This window comes from Fragaria vesca, linkage group LG3, assembly GCF_000184155.1.
Source record: "Fragaria vesca subsp. vesca linkage group LG3, FraVesHawaii_1.0, whole genome shotgun sequence".
Lineage (NCBI taxonomy): Eukaryota > Viridiplantae > Streptophyta > Magnoliopsida > Rosales > Rosaceae > Fragaria > Fragaria vesca.
The window spans coordinates 17,820,012-17,828,693 of record NC_020493.1 but is presented as its reverse complement, the minus strand read 5'-3'; the positions used below and the strand labels follow the sequence as shown (position 1 = coordinate 17,828,693).

At 37.7% G+C, this 8,682-nt stretch overlaps 1 pseudogene; it reads left to right on the top strand.

Moving 5' to 3' along the window:
• Nucleotides 1–1,682: 1,682 nt before the first annotated feature.
• LOC101293181 lies at nucleotides 1,683–3,038 on the top strand (annotated as a pseudogene).
• Nucleotides 3,039–8,682: the final 5,644 nt, after the last annotated feature.

Genomic DNA, 8,682 nt, shown 5'->3' with positions numbered 1-8,682 from the left:
TTAGTATTTTTTTTTGTCTCAATTATCTAATGGTGTTAGCATCGGTGTTAGAGTCATGTCATTAACTACATTAAATGAATTGATTGTGATTGGTCACTAACTATTAGTTCACTTGAACCTTGGTGCACTGAAGAACTTTGCATGAATTATACATGCATTGCATGTTGAGTAGCAGAATCACAGCCTATTGTTGCTGTATCATCTGTGTTTCATGTGCAGATGGCAGCTTTTAAGGCAGCTCTTCAGTTTGCCATTCTCATCCTTGCGGTATGAAAAGGGTGCAATTAACTTGAGGCCGATTGTTTGCAGTTAGTTCGTGTTGTTCTTTCCAATTGAAGACGATGCTTAAGTTTGTGACATCAGCCTCTTTATCCCACCGCATGCAATTATTGTGTCCCATATCGATCACCAAAATATTTGCCACCTTTAAGATTTTCGCCTCGTTAATTAGCATTCATAAGTTAACATATATATGCTTTCAAATGTAGGATTATAGATGTGTTTAACATAAAAAAATATAATATAATAAAATATAATAAAATAAAATAAAAACTTGAGTTGGGACACAATAATGCCAGCAGCTTTAGAGGGCTGTAGCTTCTATTTCCACTGTTTCAATCCCAATACCTAGAAAACGTCTATTCTAGTCCTTTTAGAGAGCTTTAGCTTCTATTTAAAGGCCAATTTCCATGTTCGATCAGGTCCGAATATTCTGGTCGTTTCTACCAAACAATAATGCCAGCAGCTTGATTTTCATAAACCACGATCGATAAAAGAGACCTGTTTAACTATTCGTCAAGTCATCATGTAAATATGGTCGGAAACCACCGCATACGCCACTGTTGACTATATATAACTAGACTCCAAGGACGCAGAATAAGTACCACGTACACGAGAAATTTTTCAGTGCAATCGTAGCACCACGTGTCAATGCGAAGTGGTGCTACGCGCCTATAGGAAATCGTCATGTGGGTATCAATACTTACCATTGGTTTGCCGTTGTAGAAAGCAAAAAAAACGCCACAATTCTCATCGATCAAACGTATAAGGCCATCTCTAACAAGGAGGGGTTATATTGGGGTCAGGGCTAAAATTTAGGCCTCCTAAATAATATAATTTATTCATGAAATAGTGAACCATCTCCAACCAGGGAGGGCTATATTTATCCCTTTTTAAATATTTTATAGTTTTTCATTATATTTTTGAAACTTATGATTTAGTTTATTATAGTACCATTTAATTTATATCAAAAATGAATTTTTTTGGGGTGAAATTAATTTTTTAAGTTATTTTTTTTTAAATGAAAGGAACAATGTGTATATTAAAAAACTAATATTTTCGACATGTAATTATGTGATTTGACGATAACATATTTAGATAAGATTTTCAAGTGCCACGTGTCCATCTGCAAGCAAGTCTAGAGATTTCCGATTAGATATAGTGTTGACGTGCCACAATTAATCATTACGGGATCTTATCGAAATTTCGGATAAGATTCTAAATGCCACATGTCGGGTTGAGATCAACTCTCTAGATTTCTGATTGGATTATCTGCATACATGGTGTTCTATCTGCAGCTTCCAATCTTAACAAAAAGGGTAGTTTCATATGTGTAACTCACTATCTCATCTATCTCTTCTCTATTTCTTTGTTTAGTTTATACCTTTTCATTACATTTAGTAATGAATTCCAACTGGTTTTCTCAGAGTAATGAGAGGCTACGTGAAGATGAGAAAGATGATGAAGAATATGATGCCCAGAGGAGAAGAAATGCAGCACAAATTATGGTGGAAGCATCTAGCTGGTTCGCTACAAATCCACTTCAGCAGCAACCTCAATGGGGTGGTTTTATTCCAGGCCGCGCTACCTGTCATCGATCTCGTGAGGTAGCTAATGAAAAATTGTTAAATGATTATTTCGTAGCTGACCTTGTGTACCTTGTCGAAACTTTCAAACGACGTTACAGAATGAGACGTAAAGTTTTCCTCCGCATGTTAGAGCATGTCCAGACAGTCGACCCATACTTTAGGCAATCACAAGATTGTGTTGGGCATCCGAGCTTCTCACCTCACCAAAAATTGACATGTGCACTTCGAATGCTAGCCACTGCATGCTCGGCTGATTCCTTAGATGAATCATTCCGTATGCTTGAATCCACCGTCATTGAGAACCTTGGTCGATTTTGTCGTACCATTGTCACTATTTATCAAGAACGCTACCTTCGGGCTCCTATAACAAAGGATCTTGACATGCTCCTATAAAGAGTCGAGCGACAAGGATTTACTGGAATGATCGGTTCGCTGGACTGCATGCATTGGCAGTGGAAGAACTGTCCAATTGGGTGGTAGGGGAGCTTTAGCGGCAAAACGAGGAAACCAACTATTGTTCTAAAAGCCGTGGCTGGTCCTGACACCTGGATCTGACATGCTCTCTTCGGAATCCCGAGAGCGCAGAATGACCTCACTGTTCTCGGACGTTCCCCACTATTTGATGTTGTCACAGCAGGTCAGTCACCACAACTTAACTATCATGTCAACGAGATTCCTTATGAGTTTGGGTACTACCTTGCTGATGGTATTTACCCTAAGTGGGCGATAATAGTGCAATATATCAGACAACCTGAGAATGAACAGGAGGAGTATTTCTCCACTAAACAGGAGGCATACCGCAAGGATGTTGAAAGGGCATTTGGAATTCTACAAGCACGATTTGCAATAATTAGGCAACCTGCAAGAGGTTGGGATAAAGATTCATTATCTACAATTATGTTGGCTTGTATTATACTGCATAACATGATTGTGGAGGACGAACGAGATGACTACTATCATGGTGAGTCTGATGATGATGAACCGAACCCAAATAGGTCAAGAAGAGCTTGGGCAAGAATATATGATGGCCCAAACTTACCTGTTAATCCAAGAATCGGGCAAATTACAATGGCCGAATACATGTCTCGTTACTGTAGGGTACGCTCTCATATCGGAAACAATAATCTACAAAAAGATCTTGTCAAACATGTTTGGTCAACCACAGGATGATGAGGACAAGTGATGTGACAATATATTGTCATCTTAATAAGTTCTTGTATGTGTGACTAGTTTTCATATGCTTTCAATTGTAAGGAATAAATTGTAAGAGTTGTGTTTGCTTTCAATTTTAATGAATAAAAGTTTTAGTTTGTTTTACTTAAACTTTATAGAAATTTAAACATCACATTTCATAAATTAAAATTACATAACTGACATGAAACAAACGCAATAATTTAAAGATTACATAAACTTAACTAACATTCATTTAAATCCTTATATCAACTAAAATTCATCTTCATCGGATTGCATTTGTGGACGATAGTAATTTGATGTTGAGTCGGTGTTAGTATTCGGGAACAACTCTCGTGCCCGAAGCCTTTGAATTGCTTTCCTCTTTCGATCATCAAAATATTCCTTGCTCACCGGAGAATAATCAACGGTTTGCAACATTAAAGTTGCTTCATCTCTATCTCTCTCTCGTCGATCCTCCTTCATCTTCTCTCTTGTTGCTTTTGTCTCTTCCACCTTTGCATTTTCTTCCGCCAATCGATCCATGCGAGCTAGTAGTTTATCTTCAAAGGCTTTCCTATCCTTTTCTTGGTCCTTGATTTGTTTCTTTTTTGAGGCATTTCTTCCCATCGGCCTAGGAATCGGATCCCTACTTGAAGTTGGTGTGGAGTTGTTATCGGTAGCAATCATATTATCATCATCTTCCAAGGACACCGGGAGGTTTCTTTGCACCGGTGGTGGACCAAAAATTTCTTGTGGGGGTTGGTCAAATGTCACCCAACCTTTGCATAAATCATAACAACTATGAAAATCAAACGATTTTCCTTTCATGTCTTCCCTAAACATATATTTGGCTAAGTGTTGCTATGACAATAATTACAAAAAGATAAATAAGAATAATATTTCAAGAAACAACATTAAAGAAAATACATATAAAATATGGAAGAAAAAAAATCTTACTTCATCTATGTGATTCCCTCCACTATGAAGTCTCCTTTCGACGCGTGTAATGCATGAATGCCACTTATTCATGTCTGGGAAGAGAAATTTTTGCCATCGAGACTTACAACTTTCAAACGATCTTGCATTTGGTGGATTGCCATTGAAGCCTTCAATATATTTTCGCTCCACTTGTTTCCAAATGCCGTCTCTTTTTTGACTAATACCCTTCGTACAATTTTCGGAGACCTTCATATATGTAACACAAAGAACTTCATTCTCTTTTCTTGTCCAATTCACACCTTTTTGAGAAGGAGTGTACATGTTTCAAACAAGTAGAAATGATAGAAGAGAAGAAAGAAAATGTGAGAAAATTTGAAGATAAAATGTATGTAAATATAGAAGAGAGGGAGCCAAAATAACAAGTAGAAATGATAGAAGAGAAGGAAGAAAGTGTGAGAAAATTTGGAGTTAAAATGTGTGTATATATAGAAGATTGAGAGCCAAATGACCGTTACAAATTTTTACAATTTTTTTTTGGGTACAAATGTTTCCGTTAGAAACATTAAAAAAAATAAAAATTATTAAACTTGACCGTTGGATGTCAACGGTAATGGAAGAGTGACTATGGGGGATTTTGTTTTAAAAAAAAACTGCATCAAGTGGGAAAGCCCACAATTTGAATTTCTGGCTGATTTTTGTGGGCCCGAAAGAATGGCTCTAGGGTCCCCTTGAGGACCAAATTTGGACCTCTCCACTCCCCTCTACCCTTCTTGCTCTCTACCCTTTTATTATTGGAACCCATTTTTTGAAAATGAGGGCCCTAGAGTTCACTTGCCCTCTTTATTGAAGATGGCCTAAATTAACCCAGGTTTCATATATGTTTCTTGTTTTTTATTCAAGATCTTTGACGATCAAGATTTCTGCAATCATTGCCGAGAGGCATAAGACATGGATTAAAGGATCTTCCCAACATCGTCACGGATTGATGGGTATCAGATAATTCTTTTGAATCTGCATGAAATTTCAAAGAATGATTGATTGAGTTTTGGATCTTCCATGTTATGTTTCATTTTCTTTTGTTAAACTACAAGAAAAGAAGAACACGAATGCATCTCTATATATTAAGCGAAGCGGGGGAGTTACTGTTCACGTGAACAGTAACGCGACCGTTATGTCCTTGCTTTTATTTCATTTTTACATTTGTGCCATTGTAGCCTAAATTGATTGATTTGTCCTTAACTGGCAGAATGACACTTCTGCACCTACTTCCAATTTATTTACCATGCTGCCATTAGTCTGATTGTAAAAACGTTTATACTCCTATTTTAATTTTATTTACCGTGACGCGACCGTTTTGTCCTTGTTTTTATTTCATTTTTACATTTGTGTCATTGTAGCCTAAATTGACTGATTTGCCCTTAACTAGCAGAATGACGCTTCTACCCCTACTTCCAATTTATTTACCATGCTGTCATTAGTCTGATTATAAAGACGTTTATACCCCTACTTTAATTTTATTTACCGTGACGCGACCGTTTTGTCCTTGTTTTTATTTCATTTTTACATTTGTGTCATTGTAGCCTAAATTGACTGATTTGCCCTTAACTGGCAGAATGACGTTTCTGCCCCTACTTCCAATTTATTTACCATGCTGCCATTAGTCTAATTGTAAAGACGTTTATACCCCTATTTTAATTTTATTTACCATGATGCCACTGTATGTTATAAAAAGACAATAGTTTCCATGTCTGCATTTTATTTTTATTTTTAAAAAGAAAATTCATGGTGCTTCCGTTGTGACCCGTGTCGGGATTGGTGTCGAAACGTCTCCTTTGTATCAGTGGGTGGCATCTATCTCTTTCTAGCACGGGCGATTGCAACTTGAACAGTGACATACCGAATTTATAAATGTGTTTTTTTAAGTTATTTTAGTTTTACCGCTCTCTCAGTTTTTTCTTTGATTTGAGTTCGTCCCCTCCATTTTTTCTTTTATTTCAGTTCTACTTTTCACCCCTCAATTTTCTATTTGAGATTTGCCCCTCTATTCTTTCTTTTATTTCAGTTTTGGCCCTCAGTTTTTGGCTTTCTTTCTGTTTTCCTACTTAATGTTTTTGGTTAATGCTATACATTTTTTTTTATCAAATGCAAAATTAATGTGCTACAGTATTGTGAGTCAAACTCACGACCTCTCTCTTATAAGGAGACATATGCCACTATACCAAACGATACTGGACAATGCTATACATTTTGCAAAAAAGTAAATTGCATTTAAAAAAAAATAACAGTAATAATAATATTAATTAGAGAAAATTAAATATTTTTATGTTGATCAATGTCAATTGTGTTTTAAAAGCAATCTTTTGATCTTGATGAGATTGATGACAGAAAGCTGATATTATTACTTCATTCACTTAGAGTAATTGATGTAAAACATGTAAATGTTCACAATTAATTCCCTTTTGATCAAATTTATGGATTCAACTTACATATCTAAAAACAATGTCATGTTCTTATGTTTCTTAACTTTTGTATTGTCTGATGTTCAACTTATGACATGTATTGATGAGTGCTCTTTATACATTTGCAATTCTACAAATCTTGGTTGTTGATTTTTATTCAGTTTTCTTTCAAAATAACACGTAGATTTCAGGGAGCTGTTGTTTGTGAGTTTCGAACAAACAAATGGTCAAATTAAGAAAAATTGCACAATAATTATTAAACTGACAGAAACCGCACTCTCGCACGCGCGCAAACGCATGTAGGAACGCTAGTACATATTATTCTAATATAGCCCTTTGGATCAGATTATGATAAATATGTATTTCAGGCCAAGAATGATGATAAAGAACCTGGAGATCTTATTAAATAAAACAATCAAATCATAATTGAAAAGAGATTTAACTGGAATCAGTCTAATACCAAGCATCAAGAATGAAGGCCGTATTCGATTCCCGATTTGTTGAATAAAACCCAGACTCCCAAGTCATGCCACCCAATTTCTTAGTCTCATCCCAAAACCAAAACTTCATGATTATAGATGGATCTTTCTTCTTTTTATTTTAAGTTTTAACTACTTCCCAATACCCAGCTCAATCAAAGATTTTTCTTCATTGACTAATATATAAGATGATAGCAAGCAAAAGCATGGATCACAGATTCACAGGCGGTTGTATTCGAGTTTGTCTTTTCAATTTTTAAATTTTTTTTTTATCAACGTTTTGGTTAACCTTGACTAACAAATATTCTTTCCGTTAACAAATTAAATAAATTAATTAAGGGAAAATGCCCATTTAGTACTAATTCAAACCCTTTATTTCTCATTCTAATGATAATTTTTTGCATTTGCCCATTCCAATATAAGGTAACCATTTTTATGCCCAAATGCACAAATCTTTATGCCCAAATGCACAAATCTTTACTAAAGTCTTAACAAACCATATTATTTTAAGACTATTTTGCCCCCACCTCTTCAACATGAAAAGACTTGGCCGGAACCTCGGACTCCGGTTACCGGCCGCGGGACTCCGGTCACCGGCCGCCGGACACCCGACTCTGGTCACTGACCGCCGAATTCCGGTCACCGGCATTTCCCCGACCGCCGGATTCCGGTCACCGGATTTTTCCCTGTAACCAGTTACTGACCCCCAATAATCAATTACTGACCAGTTAATGACCCATAATAACCAGTTACTAACCCCCAGTAACCAGTTATTGATTAATTACTGACACCCAGTAACCAGTTACTGACACCCAGTAATCACTTAGTTTTCAGTTACTAACACCCAGTAATCACTTAGTTTTCAGTTACTGACCCCTAATAATCTTGGTTACTGACCCCCAATAATCGGTTACTGACCCATAATAATCTTGGTTACTGACACCCAATAACCAGTTACTGACCCCCAATAACCAGTTACTGACCCCCAATAACTTGGTTACTGACCCCCAATAATCAACTTATTTCAGCTTATTGTAATAGAAAAGAAGAAATACCAGAACATAATCGAGTTATTGATCGCCAATAATCAATCAAAACTACAACACGAATAATCAAACTACCTATCAGCTACAAAAATACAACTACACCTACCGTAGAGCCACGCACCCTCACACATCGGATCTACTCCCTTACCATGCACCTTCCCTCACCGTACACCTCCCTCATCAAAACTGCTTCACCTCCCTCACCACGCACCCGACGCCTTCGATCTGGCCATGAAGGCGGAGGCAGAGGCTGACTATGAACCTGCTCGTTGGCCCAGTCGAGCAGGCGGGACGAGTACAGGCGGGACGTCCTCGACGTAGCCGGAGGGAGCTTCGCTACATCGTCACCGGAGAAGGACAACACCGGAGATGACGACGACGCTTGGCGAGCGGCACAACGTTTTGGATCTACTGCCGGGCTCGGATGAGGGGGCTCGGAGAAGGAGGACGTTGACGAGCGGCGTTGATTTCCGACAGCGGTGAAGGAGGTTGCAGAGGAGAGAGCAGAGGTAGGATTAGAGATTTGATACTCGTTGCTCGTCGTCGCAGCATCGGCGCAGGTGTTGTTGAAGCATAAGCTGCGTCGACAGCGTCATTGCGTTGTCCAGGAGAGAGAGAGAGAGAGAGAGAGAGAGAGAGAGAGAGAGAGAGAGAGAGAGAGAGAGAGAGTAGTAGTAGTAGTAGTAGTAGTAGTAGTAGTAGTAGTAGTAGTAGTAGT